We start from the raw sequence: 9,056 nt of genomic DNA, 5'->3' as shown, positions 1-9,056 counted from the left end.
ATTTCGTGATAGGTTTTAAATATTTATAATTACTCTTCTTGATCTAACAATTATCGCGATGTAGGCAAGTGTACCTATCGAACAGTAGTATAGTTTTAGCAAGACCGAATTGTCTAACCCAAAGGAACTAAAAGTACTAGTAATGACTGTCGTTTTATTATCTAGCCTAAGATTAAAGAGGTTTTTGTTTTAACTAACTAATTATCTAAACTAAGAACACACAGAGAATGGAATTGGGGAATTGCTTTTGGAAAAATTGATTGAATGAATACAATACCTAAGGAAAAATCCACCTAGACTGTACTTGTTATTCTGGCTCCAAATCGGACGATTTATTCATTTAACTTGCTCCGTAGAGATCCCTAAGTTATGTTATTATCCCTATTCAAGACTAATAACGTCTAATCCATAGATTGAATAATTTAACACTCTAGGGTTGCATTAATCGAGACTTTTCTATAATTAACACTCTAGGGCTGCATTAACTCAATTTATGGATCCTCTTATTAGGTTTCACCCTAATCCGGCAAAATCTTGTCACCCTATGTCTAGGCACGCAATCAGCTCCGCTTAATTATGACAAATGTACTCTTAAACAGGGTCTATTCCTCCTCTGAATAAGAGCTTATCTTGTATCGGTATCCTAGGATATCAAAACAAGAATTAAGAACACATAATTAAGAACAAGTCAAATATTTATCATACAATTCAGAAAATAATAACGAGATTCATCTTAGGTTTCATTCCCCTTAGGTATTTAGGGGATTTAGTTCATAACTAAATAAGAAAACATCTAAGAATAATAAAAAATATAAAACACAAAGAAAATCCAAAACTCCTGAAGGGGAATTGAGGAGAGATCTTTAGTCTTGATGATGAATCTGGCCTCTAAGATGAATCAATCAGCTTTCTTGGAGTAATTCCTTACCCCCTATTCCGTCCTCCCTTTTCTTCCTTCTCTAGGATGTATTTATAGGCTTTGGAATCCCTAAAAGCCCTCAAAATTAGCCTTTTCCAAAGTGGACTCAACTTGGGCTTGGCAGGGACACGCTCATGTGCGATTACTTTAGGCCGTGCTTGAGCTTGCCAAATTGACACGGCCGTGTGGTCTGCCCGTGTGAGGAGGCCCAGGCCGTGTTGATTTCGTACTTTGGCTTATTTTCTCCGTTTTTGGCCCGTTTCTCGTTCCTTTCGCTCTCCTATGCTCTTTTAAGTGTAAAACATGAAATTAAAGCATTAGGAGCATCGAATTCACCAATTCTAATGGAAAATTATCCATAAAATGCATTAAACATGGGGTAAAAATATGTATAACTTACGGTTTGTCAAATACCCCCACACTTAAGCATTTGCTTACCCTCAAGCAAAATTCTCAACTCATAATCAAAATAAATTCTTCTCAACTTATAATTTCTATCGATAATATCTAAGAATAATCCATAGGTAATCATACATTGAGAATTCAACTAAAAGAACATAAAAGTTTCAAACATTCCAAGTTGAGTATTTAATCATGCAAACATAGGTGTCTCTCCTCATTTAAGTAATTACCTTTGATTCAGAATATCACAGAGTTTCACATCTTCACTACAGATTCACTCAAATCACTCGAGGTGTTTAAGGGCAATAAATGAAGCACTCAATAGTCAATAATGAAAAGTCATTACTATAGGCTTGCATGAAAATCAAATCTCCACCACTATAATTTAAGATGATACATCAATCAAAAAGGTCTTTAAAGGGTTGTAATGAGGTTTGGTTAGGGGGTGTGGTCACAAACTGGAAGAAAGGGTTAGAATCGAGATTGAATTGAAAAATTACCTGACTAGAAAAAGAGTTAATCATCACTTGCGTACAACAGAGCTCCCTCTCAGACTAAGGAATCTAACTTCTGAAGCTTACAAACAGAAGATCACTACTAATATGTATACATGTTTTTTTTTGAACAAATTAAATTACAGAGTAGTCTAAAACATAGCTAAGAAACTATTTCAATTCAAATCTCGACAAAAATGGGGCTTAAATTAATTTAGGGGATTTCAACAATAATGGGTTAAAGGTTAATATTAAGGGTAATACAAGAATGGCTTGTTAGGATCAAGGGGGGTTCACTAGGGGTTAATTGTGGAGGTAGGCTTTTCATGGCATGAGTGGGTTAATCCTAAGTGCCTTAATCATTTTGACATATCAAATCAAATGGTGTGGTCTTAACATGGATAATCAAGCAAGTTCTAGAATAACAATTCACTAATGACGCACTCAAAGAAATAATCAAAGTGAGCATGAAAGAATTAATAGATGCTCAAAAGGCTAAAAAATCTCACAAAAATTATGGCTTTTTGATGTTTAAAACTTGTGAATCCCAACTCAAAGTAATTCCTAAATTTTGGGGAAACAACCTAAAATTTTAAATTCTTAAAAATCAACTTATCATGCTTGATTCTTTAATGTCTTAAAGTTTAAACAATCAATGCATAAATACCTATGTTTTAATTCAAGATATATCAATCAAAATTTATCTTAAATATGATATGAGAGCTTTTCAAGAGAACAAGGCAGTTGTTTAGGGATTTTTCTGATAATGAAATAAATACCCCCTACACTTAGGATGTACATTGCCCTCAATGTACAAAGATAAGATATTAGAGTATAAAAATAAGATAGGGAGAGAAGTGAAACTTCCTGTATGATGAATTCCTCGAACTGGAGTTCTGGAGACTAATCGATTCGAGAGTGGAGGAGGATACTCCGGCGGTTGTAGAGGTTCATTACACCATAAGTCCTGCACCAAAAGGATATTATCTCCAGTGGTAGCTATGGTCATGGGCGAGCAGGACACGACAGTCGTGGAGAACCTTTCCCTGTGGATTTTTAGTTCCTATGTGATGATGAGCTTAAGAGCTCTATGTCCTGCTCGCCCACGACCATAGCTACCACTAGAGATAATATCCTTTTGGCATAGGACTTATAGCGTAATGAACCTTTCCTGGTGGATTTTTAGTTCCTATGTGATGATGAGCTTAAGAGCTCTATATATCTGTGATAAAATCAGGAACTTTTTAGGGGATATGAGGAAGAATAATTACTCAAAAAGAATAACCGAAATTAATAATTAAAAATAGAATTTCTAAAATCTAATAAAAATAAAAAATAGTTTTAATAAAAATTAAAAACATAAAATAATAAATAAATGCTTTTAAACATCTTCATCGCTGGATGGTTCGCGAGGTGGGACTGGCGATGAGATGTGGCGGCGTACGGGCGTGGTAGGGAGGCTATGTGGAGTTGCAGCGGCTAGGGTTAGGGTTTCTGAATGGGGAAGAAAGTGAATAGTGTAGGGTATTCATAGATTTTGGGCCACACGACCAGGGCACACGCCCGTGTTCCCCAATTTCAGCCCGTGTGATTCGCGAATTTCAAATTTGGGCGTGTCTGACATTTAGTACACGCCCATGTTCCTTAGTCGTGTAGGTGCACACGGCCGTATTGCACGGTCGTGTCTGGCATTGTTCGATTCTTTCATGCTCGTGTGGGAAATCCCCATGCCCGTGTCAATCTAACAGGTTTATCCACGGGTGTCCCATGCTAGTTTCTCAGTTCCAACCATGAGTCTTCCACACGGGCATGTAGCACGCTCGTGTTGTTTTGGCAGGCTCGACCACGGCCATGTCACACGGCCATGGCATTTTATCGTAGCCCATGTTTAGGGAAATCCTTGCCCTGTATTCACACGGCTATAAGCACGTCCATGTGCTTGGCATTGTCTCAGTGGAGATTCTGTATTCGAGAGCTTCGTCAGTAAGTTAGATGTTGAAAACTAAATTTTTAAAGAAGTTAATATAGTTAGTGCTCGGGTTGCCTCTCGAGAAGCACTTATTTATAGTCTAAGCTTGACTTACCTCTCTGTTGAATAATCATGGTGGTTTGAGGAGTTTATACTCCTCATTCCTATCATCAATCTCATCAAATTAAGGTTTTAAACGGGTGTTGTTTACCTTAAAAGTGCCGAACTTGGGGTGCCTTACCTCGACCGTACCGAATGGAAAGATACTAAGTACCGTAAGAAGGATTTTTTCATTCGGTGTGGTAGTGACAATGTGGGGATCTACGGCATCTAATAAGACTCTATCTCCAATCTTAAGTTGATTTGGAAAGGTATTGAGCTCGTTCTGTCGTAGATTCAGTTTGTCGGGTGTTCTTGGTTTATGCGTCCGCCATTCATTGAGTTCCTCGATTTGTAATCTTCGATCTTGATGAACAGGTCCTTTACTATTGCTTGAGAATGACTCGTGTGCTTCTTTCAAACTCATTTCCTATAAAGTAGGTTGTACCATATTGTCAGTTCTAGGAGAATAGGTTAAACGATCACCTTTAATTCCTGATGTGTTGCCAGAATTGTGACCTTGAAGGGTGATTGTTTCGTCTCCCACACGAAGTGTGAGTTCACCTGTGCCAACATCAATAATCGTTTTAGCAGTTGCTAAAAAGGGCCTTCCCAGAATTAAAGGAGTGTTGCTATCCTTCTCTATATCTAGAACAATAAAGTCAACGGGAAATATAAATTTATCGATTTTAACTAGTACATCTTCAATAATACCCTTAGGGAACCTTATAGTTTTATCTGCTAATTGAATGCTCATCCTAGTTTGTTTGGGTTTCCCGAGACCTAATTGCTTAAACATTTTATAGGGCATAACGTTAATACTAGCCCCTAAATCAGCTAATGCATTATTAACATCTAAACTACCAATTAAGCAAGGAATTGTAAAACTCCCTGGATCTTTTAGTTTGTTCGATAGTCTATTTTGGAGAATAGCTGAGCAAACTGCGTTTAGCTCCACGTGCGACGCCTCGTCCAACTTCCGCTTATTTGCTAAAACTTCTTTTAAAAATTTCATTACATTTGGCATCTACAATAGGGCTTCAATAAACGGTAAGTTAATATGTAATTTTTTGAAGAGTTTAAGGAATTTACCAAATTGTTCATCTGAGCGGTCTTTCCTTGTCGCGTTGGGGTATGACACACGAGGTTTATATTCGACATTCACCGTTTTGTTTTTATTGTTATCTACCTTACCTTGACCTTTACTTACCACAGTTTCTTGCCTCGATTCTGGTTCAGGCTCAATAACTCCTTCTTCATCTTGAATATTAATTGCGTGGAGTTGTTCCCTTGGGTTGGGTTTAGTATTACTTGGCAAGCTACCTTGTGGTCGTTCGAAAATTAGTTTGGAAAGCTGGCCTATCTGAGTTTCGAGCCCTTGGATTGACTTTTGTTGATTTTTAAGTGCTATCTCGGTGTTCTGGAAATGAGTTTCTGACACTGAAATAAACTTTGAGATCATCTCTTCAAGGTTAGGCTTCTTTTCCTATTGGTAGGGTGGTTGTTGGTAGCCTAGAGGTGGTTGTGGTCTTTGATTTCCTTGACTACTCCACGAGAAATTGGGGTGGTTCCTCCAACTTGCATTGTAAGTGTTACTATATGGATTGTTTTGAGGTCGAGGATTATTACCCATGTAGTTTAATTGCTCGTTATCCACGTTGTGGCCATAAGGTTGGTATTCCGAATGGCTTGTTCCACCTCCACTTGCTTCGCACTGCATTACTGGGTGAACCTATGAAGAACTAAGAAAACCATCAATATTTTTATTTAAGAGTTCTACCTGATTAGAGAGCATGGTGACCGAATCAACGTTATAAACGCCGGCTGTTTTCGTTGGCTTTGTCCTCATGACTTGCCACTGATAGTTATTCAGTGACATCTCTTCTATAAACTCATAGGCATCTTCAGGTGTTTTATTATTTATGGTTCTGCCAGCAGCTGCGTCAACCATTTGTCAAGTCAAAGGATTCAAGCCATTATGGAACGTTTGAACCTGTAGCCAAAGCGGTAACCCATGGTGAGGGCAACTTCTCAAAGGCCCTTGTATCTCTCCCATGCATCGTAGAGTGTTTCTAAATCCATCTGCACAAAAGAAGAGATATCATTACGTAATTTAGCCATTTTAGCCGGCGGAAAATATTTTAGTAAAAATTTTTAAGTCATTTGTTCCCAAGTAGTAATTGACCCTCGTGGTAATGAGTTCAACCACTGTTTAGCTTTGTTTCTCAATGAAAAAGGGAATAACCGAAGACGAATGGCATCATCAGAGACACCATTAATTTTAAATGTATCACATAGTTCTAAGAAGTTGGCTAAATGAGTGTTGGGATCCTCATCCTGCAAACCATCAAACTGAACAAATTGCTGTATCATTTGAATAGTGTTAGGTTTTAATTCAAAAGTATTTGCAGCTACAGCAGGTCTAACTATGCTCGATTCAGTTCCTGTTAAAGAAGGTTTAGCATAATCATACATAGTGCGTGGAGGAAGATTTTGATTAACCGCAATTCTAGGAGGTAGATGATTGCCTTGGTTTTCAGCCATCTCTTCTGTTGGGGGTTGAGTATCGTCTTCTTGCTTATTCTTTGTGTATCTTAAGCTTCGCCTTATTTCTCTTTAATTTCTGCGAACTGTATGATCAATTTCTTCATCAAAAAGTATTGGTCCTGACGGATTTCTTCTAGTCATAAACTATAAAAACCTGCCAAGAGAAGGAAAATGTAAATTAATAAATAATAATAATAAATTAAAGTGCACGAAAAATAAATGGCTAAAGTAATAAAAATTGAGTGTTTTTAATATTTCACTTCCCCGGTAATGGCACCAAAAACTCGATCGCATGATTTCGTGATAGGTTTCAAATATTTATAATTGCTCGTTCTTGAACTAACTATTATCGCGATGTAGGCAAGTGTACCTATCGAACAGTAGTATAGTTTTAGCAAGACCAGATTGTCTAATCCAAAGAAACTAAAAAGTACTAGTAATGGCTGTCTTTTTATTATCTAGCCTAAGAATAAAGAGGTTTTTGTTTTAACTAACTAATTATCTAAACTAAGAACGCACAAAGAATGGAATTGGGGAATTAATTTTGGAAAAATCGATTGAATGAAGACAATACCTAAGGAAAAATCTACCTAGACTGTACTTGTTATTCTGGCTCCGAATTGGACGATTTATTCATTTAAATTGTTCCGTAGAGATCCCTAAGTTATGTTATTATCCCTATTCAAGACTAATAACGTCTAATCCCTAGATTGAATAACCGAGACTTTTCTCTAATTAACACTGTAGGGTTGCATTAACTCGATCTATGGATCCCCTTATTAGGTTTCACCCTAATCCAGCAAAATCTTGTCACCCTATGTATAGGCGTGCAATCAACTTCTCTTAATTATGACAAATGTACTCTTAAACAGGGTCTATTCCTCATTTGAATAAGAGCTTATCTTGAATTGGTATCCTGGGACATCAAAACAAGAATGAAGAACACATAATTAAGAACAAGTCAAATATTTATCATACAATTCAGAAAATAATAACGAGATTCGTCTTAGGTTTCATTCCCCTTAGGTATTTAGGGGATTTAGTTCATAACTAAATAAGAAAACATCTCAGAATAATAAAGAATACAAAACATAAAGAAAACCCAAAACTCCTGAAGGGGAATTGAGGAGATCTTCAGTCTTGATTATGAATTCGGCCTTTGAGATGAATCAATTGGCTTTCTTGGAGTAATTCCTTACCCCCTACTCCGTCTTACCTTTTCTTCCTTCTCTAGGATGTATTTATAGGCTTTGGAATCCCTAAAAGCCCTCAAAATTAACCTTTTCCGAATTGGACTCAACTTGGGCTCGGCAGGGACACACCCGTGTGACACGCTCGTGTGCGATTACTTCAGGCCATGCTTGAGCCTGCCAAATTGACACGGCCATGTGATCTGCCCGTGTGAGGAGGTCCAGGCCGTGTTGATTTCGTACTTTGGCCCATTTTCTCTGTTTTTGGCCCGTTTCTCGTTCCTTTTGCTCTCCTATGCTCTCCTAAATGTAAAACATGAAATTAAAGCATTAGGAGCATCGAATTCACCAATTCTAATGGAAAAATCATCCATAAAATACGTTAAACATGAGGTAAAAATATGTTTAAATTATGGTTTATCAGTATTTGTTTTTATTTTATAGTTAAAGATATCAGATGAATATATTGATGATACTGATAAAGAAATGTATACTGGAGATAATGAATCCTATGAATTAGATGAAACCGAGTTGGCAACATCGAGTGTTAACCTAATAGGTAATCAACCTCCTAATGTTGAACGAGGTAATGTTAGAGAAAGGGATGATTCACAATTACTTAGAGCTATAGCTGATGCTCTTCAACGGGTAGTAGGAACTACATTTGCTACGGCATCTACCCCTACTGTCCGTTGAGCTCCAATTAAAGCATTGCGTAAATATGGTGCAACTGAATTTCTGGGTTTAAAAGGAGCTGATCCTTCTACAGCTAAAAACTAGATTGAAGCTACAAAAAGAATTTTGCAGCAACTTGAGTGTATCCCGTGAGAAAGTTTATTATATGCTATTTCTCTACTACAAGGGGAAGCATATGTTTGGTGGGAGTAAGTAACACGACATGTACCCGCAGAACATGTAAATTGGGATTTCTGTCAAAGAGAATTTCAGAAAAAACATGTGGGTGAGTTGTATATAAAAGATCAAAAACAAGAGTTTTTGATGTTAAAGCAAGGTAAAATGTCAGTAGTTGACTATGAACGGGAATTCTCGTGACTCAGTAGAAATGCAGTTGAATTTGTGCCTATAGAAGCTGACAATTGCAAGCGATTTTAACGTGATCTACGTGATGAACTACGGGTGCAATTGGTATCGTACAGAATCACTGAATTTGCAGATTTTGTTGAAAGGGAAAAAACGGTTGAACAAGTACTGGGTCTTGATAAAAAGGCTAAAAATACTCGTCCATTTGGAAAACGTTCTAGAGCTGCTAGTTCAAACTCGCAACCCAAAAGATCAAAAGAATCTCATGGCAGTTGGAGGTCGAGCTTTAAATCAGACAGAGGTAATAAAAACCATGAAAGACAGTTGACAGTCTCCACTAATAGTATAAAAGGCCCATATTAGGATACTGAAATTTCGAATTGTGAACATTGTGG

At 37.2% G+C, this 9,056-nt stretch overlaps 1 non-coding gene across 1 annotated transcript; it reads left to right on the top strand.

Moving 5' to 3' along the window:
- The first annotated feature begins 5,892 nt into the window (after positions 1-5,892).
- Positions 5,893-5,998, top strand: LOC128283333 (small nucleolar RNA R71). Its single transcript, XR_008273675.1, has one exon. It is a non-coding gene; the product is annotated as a small nucleolar RNA R71 (small nucleolar RNA).
- Positions 5,999-9,056: the final 3,058 nt, after the last annotated feature.

Source organism: Gossypium arboreum, chromosome 10 (assembly GCF_025698485.1).
Source record: "Gossypium arboreum isolate Shixiya-1 chromosome 10, ASM2569848v2, whole genome shotgun sequence".
NCBI classification, from domain to species: Eukaryota; Viridiplantae; Streptophyta; class Magnoliopsida; order Malvales; family Malvaceae; genus Gossypium; species Gossypium arboreum.
Note: the sequence above shows the minus strand (reverse complement) of the source record. Positions and strands in the feature narration are given on the sequence as shown.